At 44.6% G+C, this 19234-nt stretch overlaps 1 protein-coding gene across 2 annotated transcripts in view; it reads left to right on the forward strand.

The window, feature by feature from the left end:
- The window catches only part of st6galnac5a (ST6 (alpha-N-acetyl-neuraminyl-2,3-beta-galactosyl-1,3)-N-acetylgalactosaminide alpha-2,6-sialyltransferase 5a), a 71729-nt gene that overhangs the window by 24418 nt on the left and 28077 nt on the right, over positions 1 to 19234 (forward strand). The window lies entirely within an intron of this gene.

Genomic DNA, 19234 nt, shown 5'->3' on the forward strand with positions numbered 1-19234 from the left:
CCTGTTTCCTCAACCTTATGTATGCCTCCTTCTTCCTCTTTACCAGACATTCAACCTCTCTCGTCAACCAAGGCTCCTTCACACGACCATTTCTTTCCTGCCTGACAGGTACATACATATCAAGGACACGTCGTATCTGTTCCTTGAAAAAGTTCCACATTTCAATGACATCCTTCCCTGACAGCCTATGCTCCCAACGTATGCTCCTCAAATCCTGCCTTACAGCATCGTAATTTCCCTTCCCCCAATTATAAAATCTACCTTGTTGTGCGCACCTATCTCTCTCCATCACCAAGGTGAAAGTCACAGAATTGTGGTCACCATCACTAAAATGTTTACCCACTAACAAGCCCATCACTTGTCCCGGTTCATTACCGAGTATCAAATCCAATATGCCCTCCCCTCTGGTTGTACAATCTACATACTGCGTTAGAAAAGCTTCCTGGACACACTGCGCAAACACCGCCCCATCCAATCTACTTGTTCTAAAGAGCTTCCAATCAATATTTGTGAAGTTGAAATCGCCCATGACTACTATCCTGTGGCTTCTGCACCTTTCCAAAATCTGTTTCCCCATCTGTTTCTCCACATCTCTGCTGCTATTGTGGGGCCTATAGTAAACACCCAACAAGGTGACTGCACCTTTCCTATTTCTGACTTCAGCCCATACTACCTCCAAAGGCAGATCCCCCTCGAACTGCCTTTCTGCAGTCATTATACCATTTCTAATTAGCAACGCCACCCCCCCTCCTTTTTTACCACCCGCCCTAATCTTACTGAAACATCTGTAACCAGAAACCTCCAACAACCATTCCTGTCCCTCTTCTATCCACGTTTCCGTGATGGCCACAACATTGTAGTCCCAAGTACCGATCCGCGCCTTAAGTTCACCCACCTTATTTCTGATACTCCTTGCGTTGAAGTATACACACTTGAGCCCATGTCTGTGTCTGCAGGTATTCCCTGTCAATGCTACCTTCTCCACAGCCTCCCTACATTCTTGGACATCCTGAAAAACAGCTAACCTACTTGCTGGACTACAAGTCCGGATCCCATCCCCCTGCCAAATTAGTTTAAACCTCCCGGAAGAGTGCTAGCAACTTCTTTGAATTTCTGCAGTGCATCTTTTAGATGGCCCACTGTCGTCACTCTCACCTCACCTCTGGAATTCAGCTCTTTGAACCAAGGCTGTAATGAGGTCAGGAATTGAATGGACTTGGTGGAACCCAAGCTGGGCATCACTGTGCATGTTATTGATGAGCAGGTACTGCTTGATAGCACTGTTGATGACACCTTCCATTATTTTACTGATGATTGAGAGTAGACTGATGGGCCAGGTTTGTCCATATTGTTGGATAGATGCCCGTACTGTACAGGAACAGCTTAGCTCAGGGAGCGGCAAGTTCTGGAGCACAAATCTTAAATGCTGTTGTTGGAATCTTGTCAGGGTCCATAGCCTTTGAAGATTAGTTGACTGTTGAAAGATTTTAATGGTTGATATGTTGAAAATGTCAAACACAGACCTTCCCAACAGGAGTTAAAACATTGACATAACGGGAAAGCGAATGGTTTCACACCGGTGCTAGCTCATCTGATTACTTGTCTGTCCTGCTACCACTCTCTACACCTCCAGCGAATGGAAGTTTACAATGTCCTTCCAGAATGGCCATTAGCGAAAGATCATTTGTTGAACTTAAAACTGAGATTGTTCAATAAATACCTGTCAAACTCTTTCAGGGATATGAGACTGTGAAAGGCAATAGAACAGGTTTGAGAGGCTGAACGAACTCCTTGTTTTCCTTTGTAACTTTCAGCAGGAAGGTTAATTTATTTCATTATAGTTCTAGGCAAACAATTGGCAGATTTAAAATCGAAATGAGGGGGAATTGCTTCTCTCAAACAATCACTAATCTGTGGAATTCACTACCTCAGCATGGACAGCCATTTCTGACTCTTATGAATGTACGGCTGAGTTACGGGCATGAGAACAGAGAATCCTTTTGAGAACAAGCCACGGTTTTAAAAGGTTGGCATGACAGATCATGCCTTTGGTGTACATTCCAGTGAATCCATTTAAGGAAGAGTTCAACAGATTTTTAATTAGCAATTGCTAATAAAAGGGCCATGGGGAGCAGGGAGAAAAATAGAATTGAGACCAAGGTGAGATCCTGCATGGTCATATTAAATGGCAGAGAAAGGTAGCATTGCCTACTCCTGCTCTGACGTTTCTTTAACAGGGCGAATACAGCAATTTCTCGAAACATAAAGTGACTATTTCTGTCAGGCTGATGAAAGAATCATTCAGTCAATCTGAACTGGCAGGGGCTACACCTTATTCCCATCCACCTCCCTCTAACCCTTCTCCAATTGTTGGGCCTGTCATCCTGCAGTGATTTCCCGTCGGATTGTAGCACAATATTGAAGCTTCTACTTGACTTTGAAAGAGACTTGAGGAGAGGCAGTGGGCATTCTGAAAAAACACTGAGGGACTTTAAAAAACGCAGCTCCACATGTGGTGAAATTTGTTTTCCAACCTGGAATGTGCTCGGTGATTGAACTGGGGGAGGGGGTCACTCAATCAGATCGGGCTCCTGTCGAGAGGAAAGGAGAGACAGCAAGGCTTTGGAGAATGCGATTCTGTAAACTCTGTTTCTTAAGGTTGTATTCAATTTCTCCTGAATGCTACAAATAAAAGAAAACAGAAGTACTGAGGTCTGGAGACAGTAGAGAAGCTTTTAAAATTATCTGTGAGACTATGCCAACTTTGATTCTGTAGCAGGGTCATTAAGCAGCCAATCTCCCACTGCAGTTGTAGTTTGGTCATTGGACTCTATTCTGTACCTTAATATGACTTCTTGACAAGCAGCTGTACACTGTAATGACATGTTTGCTTTTCCTCATTCCATTGTTTCTTCCATGTGGCTGATTGTTACTTTACAATCATTGCTCCCTCTGATTGATTTGAGTTTTGTTTTTTATCCTTTGCCTTAGAATTGAATAAACTTCCCCCTGCTTCTATTTTGCAAGGTTTACACAAAGGATTAATATTTAATCACATGAGCCTTAGCTCCCTGGTTCCACTCATGGTTCAGTCAGAAGACAGGAGGTTCCAGTGTAGCTTCAAAGAGATTAGCACAAAACCCCATCCTAAGCTTCATTGTGATGCTGACGGAGGTGCCAACTTTCTGATGAAACATTAAATTGATGCACACTCCCTCATTTGGGATGATGTTCCATACCCTGTGCTACTATTTTGAGAAGAACAAAAGGAGAAGAATGACTAACATTTATATTTTAAAAAAATCATACAACACCAGGTTATAGTCCAACAGGTTTACAGAGGAACCTCGATTATCCGGCATTCGATTAATCAGGTTTCGGATTATCTGAACAAGATCACAAGGTCCTGCCACTTGGCCAACTATGTTATCCAGCATCGATTATCCGGAATTCAATTAACCAAACAAAATACTCCCTGCCTGTGTCCTTCGGATGATCGAGGTTCCTCTGTATTTGAGAGAACCAGCGTTCGAAGCACTGCTTCTTCATCAGGTGGTTCCAAATAAACCTGTTGGACTATAACCTGGTGTTGTATGATTTTTAACTTTGTCCACCCCAGTCCAACACCAGCTCCTCCACATCATAACATTTATGTAAAACAAAGAACTTCAGATTCTGGAAATCTGAAACAGAAGCAGAAGTTGCTGCAAAGGCTCAGTTGGTCTGGCAGCATTTGTGGAGAGGAACGACACATGTTAATGTTTTGAGTCCAGTGTTCCTTCCTCCAAACTGATAGCAGCTAGGAAGCAATGGTATTTATGCTGAAGGCGCGGTGGGGAGTTGAGGTGAGCGTGTAGATGGAGACAGAGCTCAGAAAGAGAAAGAGGTATGAAAGAGATAGGCAGGTAAGGGGGATAATTGACAGTAGGCTAGAGCAGAAGAGGTGTAGAATCAGTGATAATCGGAGGTGGAGAGAATGGGTAGGCTGTGCTAAAAATAACCCATGTCAACCCTTGTTATGGAGAGGCGATGGCCAAGTGGTATTATCACTAGACTGTTAATTAGAAACCCAGATAATATTCTGGGGACCTGTGTTCAAACCCTGTCACGGCAGATGGTGGAATTTGATTTGAATCCAATAAAAGCCAGGAATTAAGAGTCTATTGATGATCACGATTCAATTGTTGGAAGAGCCCATTTGATTCACTAATGCCCTATTGGGAAGGAAAGTGCCATCCTGGTCTGACCTACCTGTAACTCCAGACCCACAGCAATATGGTTGACTCTTAACTGCCCTCTAGGCAATTAGGGATGGGTAATAAATGCTGGCCTCGCCAGTGATGCCCACACCCTGTGAATGAACAAACAGAAAAGGCCCAGGATATGGGGGTGGTAAAAAACATGGAAGGATGGAATCAAGCTTGAAAGTTATAGAACGCAATGTTGAGTCCTAGAGGCTGCAAGGACACCAAGTGAAAAATGTGATGTTGTTCTTTGAGCTCACGCTGAGACTTGCTGGGGCACTGCAACAGGCCTGAAGTAGAGATGTTGGCATGGGAACACTGTCAAAGTGGCAGGAAAATGGAAGCTCGGGGTGATTTTTGGGGACAGAACGCAGGTGTTCCGAAAAGCAGCCACCCAGTCTACACATCACCTCCCCCAGTGTAGAGAAGACCACATTGTGAGCAGCGAATGCAGTTGACTGGATTGGGTGAAGTGCAGGTAAATCGCTGCTTCACTGGGAAGGTGCGTTTGGGACCTTGGATTGTGAGGTGGGAGGAAGTAAAGTGTTGCACCTTCTGCGTTTGCAGCAGAAGGAGCCATGGGGTGGTGGGGTGAGGGTGGTGGAGGATGAGTGGACCGGAGTATCCTGGAAGGAACAGTCCCTACAGAAGGCTGACGGGGAGGGGGGGGAGGGGAATACATGTCTAGTCATGCCATCCTGCTGGAGGTGGCAGAAATGGTGGCTTATGATCTTTTGGATGAGGAGGCTGGTGGGATGATAAGTGAGGACTAGGGGACCTTGTTGTCATGGTAGGGAAGGGAGGGATTGAGCGCCAGAGTGCAGGAGATGAGTTGGACACAGCTGAGGGCCCTGTCAACCATAACGGTGGGAAATCCTCAGCTGAGGAAAAAAGTGAAAATTTGTAGGGCCCACCTGCAGAAGGTGGTATCATCAGAATAACTGCAACGGAGATGTAGAAAGTGAGAGAATGGTGTGGAGTCTTTACAGGAAACAGGGTGTGAGGATGTACAGGGGGCTAACTGTGGGAGTCAGTGAGTTTGTACTAGATATCAGTGGACAGACTGTCCCCAGAAACAGATGTCGAAGAAGTGAAGATAGGAGTCAGACATAGAGCAGGTGAAGATGAAAGCAGGGTGGAAATTGGAAGCAAAATCGATAAACCTTTCCAATTCCAGATGAGAGAGGGAAGGTGCACTCGTGATGCCATTGATATACTGGAGGTGGAGTTGTAGGTGGGGACCGGAATAGAACTATCCCACAAAGAGACAAGCCATAACTGAGGCCCATGTGGGTTTCCATGGCCACCCCTTTGACCTGGAGAAAATGAGAGGAGTTAAAAGAGAAGTCATTCAGAGTGAGGATGAGCTCGGCCGGGAGGGCGGTGGAGGATGGGGACAATTCAGGCCTTTTATCCAGGAAGCAGGGGAGATGACTTGTGAAGAAGCGATTGCAAGTCCATGGTGACGAGGAGGTGGCTGGAGCCCGCAAACTGAAATTTTGGAACTTATGTAAAGAGTCAGAGGAATCGTGAATGTAAGTGGGGAAGGTCTGGGCAAGAAGAGAATAATCAAAGTCAAAGTAGGTAGAAATAAGTTCCTTGGCGCAGGAGCAGACAGAAATAATGGGTCTGTCTGGAAAGTCCTGTTTGTGGATTTTGGGGAGAAGCTACAAGAGAGCTGTGTGGGGCTGGGGGGGCTATGAGCTGGGAAGCTGTGAGGGGATGAGATGAAGTTAGTACAATAGCCTGTTGTTTGATGGTGGGTCATGATCCAAGAGCTATCGCTGAGCCTCTGCAATGTACACCAGACAGGAACAACACTGTCGCGAGTGTGGTGCTGGAAAAACACAGCAGGTCAGGCAGCATCTGAGAAGCAGGAGATCGACGTTTCGGGCAAAAGCCCTTCATCAGGAACAGCACTGTCTTTGTTGGCAGGCTTGGTAACAGAGTCAGGATTGGATATGAGAGCACAGAATACAGTTAATTCAGAGGGATATGGGTTTGAGTGGGTGAACAGAGCAGAGAAACTACAGCGACTGACGTTACATTGACTGTTCTCGATGAAAAACGTACAGGTAAAAGGCAGAGAGAGGGCTCCATGTGGAGGGAGAGTGTTGGAGGCAGTGAAGGAGTGCGTGGGATGGGGAGAGGATTCCTGTCCAAAGAAATGGGCATGGAGGTGGAAACAATTTTTAAAAAAAGTTCAATATCATGTCGTGCCCAAAATTCATTAAGGTGGGAGCTCAGAGAGATAAAATTTAAGATCTTTGCTGAGTACAGAATGTTCAGCATCAGACAGCAGGAGGTCAGGAGGGATAGTAAATACACAACAGTAGATGGGGATGGATATGACAACAGATGGCACCGAGTGTGAATCTCAGGAGAACAGCTGTCTGAGGAACATTGTACATCACGCAACTACCTGTGATCAAGGGTGCATCTATGCCTTCCTAGAGTCATAGAGTCATACAGCACATAACAAACCCTTCGGTCCAACTCATCCTTGTCAACCGAGTTTCCCAAACTAAGCTAGTCCCACTTGCCTGCATTTGGCCCCATATCCCTCTTAATCTTTCCTGTCCATGTACCTGGCCAAATGTCTTTTAAATATTGTAACTGTACCTGCATCTAACACTTCCTGTGGCAGTTCATTGCATATACAAACTACCCTCTGTGTGAAAAAGTTGCCCCTCAGGTCCCTTATAAATCTTCCTCCTCTCACCTTAAAAATATACCCCCGGCCTAAGGAAAAGACCTTTACTATTAACCTTATCTACACCCCTTATGATTTTATAAACCGCTACAAGGTCACCCCTCAACCTCCTACACTCCAGTGAAAAAAGGCCCAGCCTTCCTTATAACTCACACCCTCCAGTCCTGGCAACATTCTGGTCAATATTTTCTGAGCCCTGTCCAATTGAATAATATCCTTCCTATCACAGGGTGACCAGAACTGTATATAGTTCTTCATTTTACCTTTCATGCCCATTGGATATCCAAATGCACTTTATAGCCAATTCAGGTTTTGTTTTAGTCATTTCTTACATTAGATGTTCCCTTCCTCCATCCAGCAACATGGGAAACACAGCAACCAATTTGCACACAGCAAGCTCCTGTACAAAGAGCAGCACAAACTGATATCAAAGAATCTTGTGCATCCATCTGAGAGAGCAGACAGGGTTTTCCAGCACAACACTGTTCTCGTAGCATGTAGGATCATGGAAGGCCATTCAGCCCATCAAATCTGCTCCGCCATCCATTAGGACCATGGCTGATCTCATCTCAGCCTCAACTCCACTTTCCTATAAACCTTGATTCCTTCAATGATGAAAAATCTGTCTTTCAGCCAAGAATATATTTGACACTCATATACAGATGTATGGTGTTCACTCACCTGACAGTGCCACATTGCCTCAGTTCTACACTGCATAATCAGCCATGCTTTTAATGGTCCTGGACTGGAAATCTGTTAACATCTGAATTAGAGGGAACAGTGCTACCGACTGAGCCACAGCTGACCCACTACCTAACTGTGCTTGGTATCTGCACTGATATGTATTCCATAACTGAAACCAGCTGAAAGGAAAGCTTGTGATTTAACTTAAAATACTGTGGCACTCTGTTCTGCACAAGTGAACTTTTCATCTCCCTACATTACAACAATGACCAAATTATCATCGTCATACAATACAAAAGAAACCCTTTAGCCCATCAAGTCTGCACTGACAAAAAAACTACATTAAAATCTGCATTAGTCTCACTTTCCAGCACTTGCCCATAGCTTTGAAAGTTATTGTACTACAAATTATACCAATTAATATTTGGGAAGTTGACATCCTCCAATATAATTACTGTTGTTACACACTTCAGTGAATTGTCTACATGTGTGTTTCTCTATTGCCTGTTGACTGCATGGGAATCTTTAATATACTCCCAGCATGTGTCTGACCCCTCTTTTCTTCCTATGTTTTATCCACAAAGCCTCATTTAAAGACCCACCCATGATACTATCCCTCCTCTACGCAGTTACTGGTGTCTGAATGTGACAATATCTTGCTGTGTTCTGCCTGAAGATCCTTTAGCCTGACATGTTGAGTTGCCTCTCCTTTGACCTCTCTGTGATGGCAACATCGCAACTCTACACATCAATCCACGCCCTGAACTCACTGTTTCACTTACAGTACTCCTAGCATTGAAGTAGAGGCCATCCAGCCTCACCTTATGTCCTTGAGACTCAACATAACCGAACTCCCTTTGCCTTGGTTCCTTTACTATAGTATACTGTGTCCCTATTGTGCTAACACTGTGTCCCCTCTCCTGCTGAACTGGTTTAAACTCCTTCCAGCAGCAGTGGCAGACCCACCCGGGGAGTGTCGTTGACCATGAGACGTTTCAGGATAATGTGACGTGTGGAAAAGCACAATATCAATCCTCTTTTGGTCTTGTTGAGTGTTTTGATGTCACAAACATTGAATAATGGAGCTGATTTGAGGCGTGAAATGGCCTCACTCCTGCATTTAATTGATGTGTTTGTATCTTCTTGTGTAGTCAAGGTGTGTTAATAACAGTAGATGTTGCATAGGATCCTTCTCTTGTGTGGATTATAAGATTATCATGGATTCATTAACTAATATTTGTTTTATTGATCAGTTCATTGATGTGCTAGGAATAGGATTTCGTCTTTGGCGGTGCAGCAGTTTGAGTAATTCTGAATTGTAAACTGCATGTTCGACAAACCTCTATCCAAACAGGTTGGCAGCATTTGGAAAGTGCGTAACTTTAATGAATAAGTGAAACTTGTGAATCACATCAGCAATCACTGTTGTTAGTGTAAATGATACACCCAATGAATGAGCAAAGAAATTGTGAGTGTAACAATGATCCACATTAAAGAGGATCCATCCATCAGTCACGGGAAGGAAGCAGGAAATGGCTATGTGCAACTATTTCAGGATCAGGGTATGCAGAGTTTAAGCTGTTGTAGACGAAAATAGTTGGATTTATTGAGTCAGATGATCAGCATTTTGGGTCACACTGGGCAAAGGTTTTCAACATGCAAGTCCAGACCTGGAAGTCACAGAGAAGACATCAAACTGTGTGGGTGGTTGTAATGCTGACAGGAACCTAACACTTGACTAGTTAAAGACCAAGATGGTGTGTACTATTCTGTCCAGCATCCGACTGATGATATATGATCAGTTTGGAGCTGTGAATTACACTGCAATATGCTAATCTCTGCATGACAATAAAAGAGATTTATCGTAACTAGACAATGTCAGATCTGAATGCTTTACAAGTCTAACAGTTGTATGTGAGTTAATAGTGGGAGGATGTATAGAATAGCTGAATTAATAGTGGGAGGGATTGTAAAGTGTAAGTGAATTAGTAGTGGGAGAGATTATAAAAACTGGGTAAGTTAATAGTTGGGATTCTGTAGAGCGGGTGAGTTAACAGCGGGGCCTGTAAGCAGTAGATGAGTTAATAGCAGGATGTATAGAGTAGGAGAGTTAATGGTGGGGGAGTTGTATAGAATAGAGGGATTAATGGCGGGGGGAGTTGTATAGAGTAGGAGAGCTAATGGCAGGATGTATAGCGTAGGAGAATTAATGTTTGGGGGAGTTGTATAGAGTAGAGGAATTAATGGCGGGGGCTGGATAGAGTTGGGGAGTTAATGGGGGAGGTCATATAGAGTAGGGGAGTTAATGCGGGGATGTATAAAGTAGAGGAGTTAATGGTGGAAGCTTATGTAGAGTTGGGAAGTTAATAGTGAAGGTGTGATGTATAAAAACATTATCATTTCAACTAAACACATTCCACTGATTGTAAGTTGAGATATCTGTCGAATTCAGGGCAGAAGAAGTCTCTGAAAAGGTTTCACGTAGGCTGAATAAATTTTAAACAATGCTATCAACAGCTGTTTTTCTGGTAACTGAACTAACTAGCTCCAGTTAATTTTAACAAGATGTGTGAAATACTGTTCAGACATCTGTTAACCACCCTCAAACCTGTGCAGTGCAACTCATTCACCAAACTACTTTGTCACCCTTTGCTGTGTGTGAAATGTCACAGGAAGAATTATCACTGCTTAGCAATTTCTCCCTGACGGATGCAGTGCGTCAAATTTATCTGTAATTGTTAAGAGGGAAGTGGATGTAAATATTGAAATAATGAAGTAGCTTTTCTCTTTATCTCCAGTAATAAATAGCAAGCCTAGGCCAGGGGTTCCTTGCAATAAGAGGTGAAGTGGAAACACAGGGACACATAATGGTTTCTGCAGTAGATGAGCTGAATGTAGGTTTGCTCGCTGAGATGGAAGGTTCATTTTCAGATGTTCGGATGATACTAGGCAACCTCTTCAGTGAGCCTCCGGACGAAGATGAGATGAGCCATGAACAGAGTGAGCTGGTGTTATGGAGATCTTCTGAGTGATGGTACCGTTATGTGGAGGGCAACTTATCAACAAGTCAAATACGATAAGTGTTGAAATGGTCTGTTGCAACTCGATACCTTAGTGGATCCCTTCATAAATATCTTTTTGAAAATCCAAACATATTACATTTGATGATATCCTCTTGCAGAGTCAGCTGTGGCTCTGTTGGTAATGCTCTGTCCCTGGGCCATAAGGTTCTGCATCCAAGTCCCACTCCAGTGCTTAAGCACAAAATTCAAGATTAATGCACCATTGTGAGAATGTTGGAGATGTCAGTTGAAGAGCCACATCTCGATGGATGCAAAAGATCCCATGGAATTGTTTTGAAGATCCGGAGGATTCCTTCTCATGTCTTAGCCATTCATTTCACAATAGCATCGATTATCTGGCCATTACTGGATGGTGCTTGTGACAGATTGCTCTGCACAGATTCATAGAATCCTGACAGTGTGGAGGCAGGCCATTTGGCCCATATCGAATCTCGAAAGGATATTTCACCTAGACCCACCCTGTCCCTGTAACCCTGCATTTCCCATGGCTAATTCACCTTGCCTGCACATCTTTGGACTGTGGGAGGAAACCAGAGCAACTAGGGGAAACCCACGCAAACAATGTGCAAACGCCACACAGACAGTCACCCAAGGCTGGAATTGAAACCCAGTCCCTGGTGTTATGAGGCAGCAATGCTAACCACTGAGCCACCCAGATTAGCAGATATGTTTCCTTTAATATACTAGTGACCACACTTTGAGAATAATCCATTGGTTGTAACATGGCTTTTGACACATATAGTGATCATGGAAAGCACAATGCAAATATATGTCTCTCTGTTTAAATTGACCCTATTTGTTCCATTCTCAAACGCCTTTGTCAAACATGATTTTCTGTTCATAAAGATATCATCGCTGGCTAGTCACAGTGCAATTTTCTAAGTGCCCTGCTCCCACTGCCTAATGATGGATTCCTACATGTTCCTGATGACCGGCAGGTTAATCACCCTTTAGTTCTGGGAGAGTATTCCATGACACCACTGACTTGTCTTTTATAGAAACTGGAAAGGCTTTGGAGAGTCAGGAGGTGAGTTACTCGCCTCATTATTCCCAGCTTCTGACCCGCTCTTGTAGCCACTGTGCTTATGTGGCTAGTCCAGTTCAGTTTCTGGTCAGTGGTAACCCTCAGGATGTTGATGCTGGGAGAAATTCAGCTATGGTAATGCCATTGAATACCACAGAGGGTGGTGAATGTTTAGAACTCTCTTCCTCTAAAGGCAGCGAAAGCAGAGTCTTTAGATTTTTTTTTAAGATGTGGAGGTGCTGGTGTTGGACAGGGGTAGATGAGGTCAGAAGTCACATGACACAGGTAAAGCCCATTGGATGAAGGAGCAGCGCTCCAACAGCTTGCGATTTCAAATAATTCCTGTTGTCATAACCTGTTGTCATGTGCCTTCAGATATTTGTAAGGCAGCAGTAAATAGATTCTTGATAAATGAAGAGGTGAAAGGTTATTATGGGCACATGGGAATGTGGAGTGATTGGATTTTATTGAATTGAGGGGCAAAGAGGCCTACTCTTCCCAGTTAGTATGTTTCTATGATTGAATGTCAAGGGGAAATGGTTACATTCTCTGTTGGAGGGGATGGTATTCCTGTCATTGATTTTGCTGTCTCCTGATCTTCCGAGTCAAGATCCATCCTCACCATCACCCTCATGCCATTCTTTTGTGGCAATATATCATCCTTTCTCTGCTTTTTTAAACTGTTGGACTGTCTGAAATACAGAGTTCCCAACTCTAGTCACCATGCAACCAGTGCCCTATCTCTGTAATATCAATTTGATCAAACCCATTTATCTGTATTTGCACCATTAACTTTTCTGCCTTGTTGCAAATGCTTTATGCATTCAGATGAAGTGCCTTTAATTTTATCTTTTTATAAATCATTTCCCCTGAATTGATCGTATTCTCTGACGCACAATACCATTAAACATCTTTTTATGCAGAATCCCTACAGTGCAGAAACAGACCATTCAGCCCAGGTCCACACTGACTCTCTGAACGGCATCCCACCCAGACTCACCCCCCTACACTATCTCCCTGCATATCCTATGGCTAATCCACCTAACCTACACATCCTTGGACACTACCGACAATTTAACATGGCCAATCCACCTACTTTGTTCCGTCACTCTGCTCATCTTTAGCCGAATTGCTGCACTGTTCCCTGGCCTTGAATTTTCTTTTCAGAATTAATGTTTTTTTCATAAAGCTAGAAGTGCTCTTACACAAAACTGCTTTTTCCCCATCACCAAATCACCTGTGGTATTTTTTCATCCGCTAATCACCAGCCGTGTCTCTTCAGAGTTATACACTTCTCCTCAGTATGAACCTACAAGCTTCTAATTTGAAGTTCAATCTTGACATCTTGCACAATCCCAATTTCCTTCACTTCTTCATTGGGCCTCATCATGGTTTGGCCCCACAATCTGAATGTTGCCGTGCAAATCTCTGCACCTCTTTTCTTTTAAGATGCATATCTAAATCTCTGTCCTGCCACACGCAATGCCCTGTGACTGCAATAGTCTGTCATTTTAATTCTCCACTTTTCTCTCACTCTGACCCCTCTGCCCCTGGCTGTAAGACCATAAGGAAAGCAAGTAGGCCATTCAGCCTTCCAGGTCTGCTCCGCCATTCAATGAAGTTGTGGCTAATCTAATAACCCTCAACTCCATTGCTGCCATTTCCCCATAATCCTCGAGTCCCTGACTGATTAAAAATCTGTCTATCTCAGCCTTGAATAGACGTAGTGATCAATATAAGCTTCAGAAATACAACTCCTTTCAATCGGGTGCTCTATAGGGACAGAAATGACAGGCTCCAGTGCTGCTCCTGGCCCAGGCCCCCTGTCCCAACTTGTGTATAGTGACCAAGCCCCTAGCCTGAGCACAGTGGTCCCTGAAACCCCAGATCTCAGTTAGTCGGCCCTGATGTCTCACCCTAACTTCCACCATCCCAGACTCTTGTGCTCTACACTCTGTCCACTCATCTCTACTTTCAACAACTCCATACCACAGTCATGATCAGATCACTTTCCCGTTTGTTTCATGTTTTAGGTGCTTTTGCCATCAGCACACCTACCCCAGGGCCAAATTTTGCCTCCATGCTTCCTTTTCCTCACCCCATCACCATTCCTTTTACCCCTGGAAAACAAGAGCTTTCTGTCATTCCAAATCTCTGACGAGCAGACTCATCCATGAAGTTGCAGCCGCGCTTGGACCTCAGAAATCCAGGAATAATCAGATGGAGTGTTGATCACAGACCTTCCTTGTGTCCTGGACTCTCTCACAGCCCTTGCTAAAACTGAATGCATCCCTTAACAATTCCCAGATCGAATGCAAGGTGGCAAACGAGCTATGTCTTGGAACCTGCTGAGTATTTCCAACAGTTTCTGATCTTATTAGAGATTTCCAGCATCTACAGAATTGCTTATCCCTCAAAACCTTGCCCTACAAGCGAACATTTTCTCCCCCAGTATCTCATCATTGTGGCTCAGTGTCTGTTTGCATTTGCTAACATTTCCTTCAACCAAACAAGCATATCTTACCCAGGTAAAGTCACAATATCAGATTCAGTTGTAAGCCTCGATCTGTCATCACAGTCAGACTACGTCACTAAGAGGCTATGTCTCAATGAAGACTCAGGTTGAGTTTGAACAGAAAATTAATAGGTCTGGAGGAGACCGTGGTTAGGGGTAACAGCAACAGTATGGCTTCAATTCCTCTTTTTGGCTGCGGTAGACTTGTGATTAGATCAGATTCCCTACAGTGTGAAAACAAGTCCTTCGGCCCAACCAGTCCATACCAACCCTCTGGAGAGTAACCCACCCAGATCCATTTCCCCCTGACTAATACACCTAGCACTATGGGCAACTTCCCATGGCCAATTCACCCGACTTGCACATCTTTGGACTGTGGGAGGAAACCGGAGGAAACCCACGCAGACACAGGGAGAATGTGTAAACTCCACATACAGACAGTTGCCCAAGGCTGGAATTGAACCTGGGACCCTGGTGCTGTCAGGCAGCAGTGCTAACCACTGAGCCACTGTGCCACCCCAGCCACTGTGCTGCCCTGGACTCTCTCACAGTCCTTGCTAAAACTGAACGTGAAGTATTTAATGTTCCCTTGCACAAACATTGCAAAATGGGTTTGGAAAAGGGACTAGGTGTTTGTGATTGATTGGTACAGACTCAATGAGCTGAAGGGCCTCTTGCTGTCCTGTAGACTTTATGACTGTTGACTTAGTATTTACTCCTTGCCTTAGTCTGAAGAGTGAACGCCCTCAAGCTACATAGTCACCTGTTGGAGAGATGATCCCTCGTAGATAGTGGTTAACTGCACGTATGGGTTGACAAGAGAGAGGAGATCCAATAGCATGTGTAGAAATGGAGCCAAGGTGCAGCTGTATTTGGAACTCAACAAATGCATTGTGCTGAAATGGCTGGACAGGAGATTGGTGTGCATTGTATAGTATTTATATAATGTTCCCATGTCTTGAGTCAGGTGATGGCAAGTTCAAAAGGCATTCCAGTATTCGATGACATGATCTATGGTGTTATAAGATAACGACAGTGTTCAGGAAGTGCTGCATTGTCATAAGTGCTGTCCTTCAAATTCAGAATTAGACCAAGGCTTAGCTGGCCTGTTCCAGTGGTTCTCAGAAATGTCCAAGCTCAGAAGAAGGTCACTTTGTCCATCGTGTTAAGGGTAGCTCTCCAGCTATCCTTATGGGTGACATGGTGGTTCAGTGGTTAGCACTGCTGTCTCACAGTGCTAGGGACCCAGGTTTGATTCCTGCCTTGGGTGATTATCTGTGTGGAGTTTGCACATTATCCCAGTGTCTACGTGGGTTTCCTCCCAACAATCTAAAGATGTGCAGGCCAGGTGAATTGGCAATCCTTTTCCCCAGGGCAGGATTGACTGGTACGAGGAGTCATAGTTTGAAAATATTAGGAGGAAGGTATAAAGGTGACGTCAGAGGTAGGCTCTTTACGCAGAGAGTTGTGAATGCATGGAATGTGTTACCAGCTGTGGTGGTGGAAGCAGAGTCATTGGGGACATTTAAGCGACTGCTGGACTTGCACATGGATAGCAGTGGGTTGAGGGGTGCGTAGGTTGTTACTATATTTTACATTAGGATTAAATCTCGGCACAACATCGTGGGCCAAAGGGCCTGTTCTGTGCTGTACTCTTCTGTGTTCTATATGCCCATAGTGTTAGGTGCATTAGTCAGGGGTAAATGGAGGGGAGGGGAATTGGTCTGGGCGGGAGGGTTGGTATGGACTTTTTGGGCTGAAGGATCTGTTTCCATATTGTAGGGAATCTAATCTAATAAATCTCGTCCCATTTGCCAGCACTTGGCCCATATCTATCTAAACTCTTCCTATTCATCTACCCATCCAGCCATATCCTCTTCAAAGACAACACTCCCAACTTCTCCAAACCATTTTCAACCCAAAAACCTGCAGATGCTGCAAGTCAAAAGCAAAAACAGAAATCGCTGGGAAAACGCAGCAGGTTTGGCAGCGGCTGTGAAGCAAGAAACAGAGTTAACATTAACTTGGAAGGACGAGAAAGTGAGGACTACAGATGCTGGAGATCAGAGTCGAGGATGTGGTGCTGGAAAAGCACAGCATCCAAGGAGCAGGAGAATCGATGTTTCAGGCATAAGCCCTTCATCAGGATTAACTCTGCTTTCTCTCCATAGATACTGCCAGACCTGCTGTATTCCTCCAGTGATTGCTGTTGTTGTATCTTCAAACTGAAATTCCTTGTGCCATTTTTGTAAAAACTTTCTGTGCTCTCTCCATTGCTTTCACATCTTTCCGATTGTGTGGTATCCAGACCTGGATGTCATGTTTGCCTTAGCATCAGTCGAAGAAGAGTAGGTTTATCCTGGTTTATTGTCCATCATTCCTCCGTAAAACACCAATAGAAACAGACATAACTAGTTGTTTGTCACAATGTTGTCTGTGTGATTGTGTTTATCGTGGCTTCTAAAATTGCCTGTGTATCAACAGTCAACATAAATCACCATGTAAAACAGGGCATTCCAAAAGTGGGGCAATTCGGGAACCCCAGAGGAATTGTGAGCTCAACTTTTGGGGCCACTAATCCTGAGGCAGCAGTGGTCCAACAAACCCCCCAACCTCACTACCATCACACTTTCATAGATCGACTTCTCTTCCCTACATCTCCCTCACCAGTCGCCAAGGGGAATCTGACCATCTTGAAGCCTTGGCTTGGGGACACAGTTGGAGGAGCTTTGGGAGACACTGATTTACAGAAAGGTAAAGTCAGTGTGGGACAAAACTCCACTTGCTATTTCAGATTGTCCCAGAGAGCTTCATGGTCAGCAACACAACTGTTTTCAACATGTCACTGTCCCAGAGGAGGAATCCCATTGGCCAATTTGTGAACAGTAATTGTTTATAATTTAACAATGCCATCTGAAAAATAAACATGGGACTCGCTTCCTAACTCTTCTTCAAAACTTCGCTGTAGGATTCTCTCTGCTCAACTAAAGGCAAAAAAGACCCTTTGGGTCCAAGATTTTATCTGAAGAAAGACATTTCTGCCACATCTCAGAAGAAAAAACTACTAAAATTTGGGAATGAATGTGATCCGACTCATCAGGAATACTTCAAAGTAGAGCTGCAGTACAATCATGACCCAATATCTTGTTTCTTAATTGATTCACAGGATGTGGGCATCATTGGCTGGGCCAGCATTTACTGCCCATCCCTCATTGCCCAGAGGGCAGTTAATAGTCAACCACATTGCTGTGGGTCTGGAGTCACATGTAGGCCAGACCAGGTAAGGATGGCAGTTTCCTTCCCTAAAGGACATTAGTGAACCAGATGGGTTTTTCTGACAATCGACAGCGGATTCATGGTCGACATTAGATTCTTACTTCCAGAGTTTTATTGAATTTGAAGTCCACCATCTGCCATAGCAGGATTTGAATGCAAGTCTCCAGAACCTTATAGGGGTTTCTGGATTAACGGCCCAGTGATAATACCACTAGACCATCACCTCCCCAAGGTGGGAATTGAACCAAGGCCTTCTGGTTCCAAGGTAAGGACGATACCTTGTAGATATTTTCTAATCAACCTGTTTAGAGATGGCTAAAACCATAAGACATAGGAGAAGGAGTAGGCCATTCAGCCCATTGTGTCTGCTGCACCATTCAATGAGAGCATGGCCGATCAGATAATCCTCAACAACACTTTCCTGCCTTTTCCCTATAACCCTTAATTCCCTTACTGCTGAAAAACCGGTCAATCTTAGCCTTGAATTTACTTACAGCTTGTTTAGCCATCTGTCATCATGAATTCCACTGATTTACTAAGTGCTGAGAGAAGGAATTCCTCCTTACCTCCATCTTAAACATGTGACCCCCTTCTTCTGAGACTGTGCTCTATGGTCCTGGACTTTTCCACGAGGGGAAGCAATCTCTAAACATCTACCCTGTCAACTCCCTTAAGAATCTTATATATTTTAGTAAGGTACTCTGGAGTAAGTGGGATTTGAACCCAGGCTTCCAGGAACAAAGACAGGCCCACTACCACTCCACCACAAGAGTCAATGACATTGGTGTGGGTCTGCAGTCACATGTAGGCCGCACTGAGTAAGGACTCTGAGGATACAGGGTAAGGAAAAATGTCTCCACCCAGAGAGTGGTCGGCCTGTGGAATTCTCTGCCACAGAATTACCGTTGAGCCCAAACCATTGAATGAATTCAAGAAGGAGACAGATGCAGTTCTTAGGGCTGAAGGAATGAAAGGGCGTGGAGAGAAAGCTGGAATGGGGGACCGAGTTGGATGGTCAGCCATGCTTACATTGAATGACTGAGCAGGTTTGAAGAACCGAATGCTCTCTATGTTTCTATGGGACGGCAGATTTCAATCCCTAAAGGATACAAGTGAATCATTAATCTCTATTACCAGGATTGACTTTCAATTCCAGATTTTCCTAACTGAATTCACCTTTTATCAGCTGCTGTGGTAGGGTTTGATCTGACATCACTGGAGTATTAGCCTGGATCTCTACATTACTAAATGGGGGGTGGGGGTGGGGCTGGGGAGAAGGTAGCTGAGAGTGCAATGGCTGGATGTCATTTACAGAATCCGTCGCTCTTGATGCGGTCTCCTCTACGATGGGAAGACCGGACACCCTCTCGCAAAGCGCTTTACGAGCGCTCTCTGGGACCCCCGCACCAACCAACCTCACTGCCCCGTGGCTGAACATTTCAACTCCCCCTCCCACTCCGCCAAGGACATGCAGGTCCTGGGCCTCCTCCATCGCCGCTCTCTCACCACTCAACGTCTGGAGGAAGAACGCCTCATCTTCTGCCTCAGGACCCTTCAACCCCAGGGCATTAATGTGGACTTCACCAGCTTCCTCATTTCCCCTCCCCCCACCTTATCCCCGGTTCCAACCTTCCAGCTCAGCATCATCCTCATGACCTGTCCCACCTGTCAATCTTCCTTCCCACCTGTCTGCAC

The sequence above is a fragment of the Chiloscyllium plagiosum genome, chromosome 11 (assembly GCF_004010195.1).
Source record: "Chiloscyllium plagiosum isolate BGI_BamShark_2017 chromosome 11, ASM401019v2, whole genome shotgun sequence".
Taxonomy (NCBI): Eukaryota; Metazoa; Chordata; class Chondrichthyes; order Orectolobiformes; family Hemiscylliidae; genus Chiloscyllium; species Chiloscyllium plagiosum.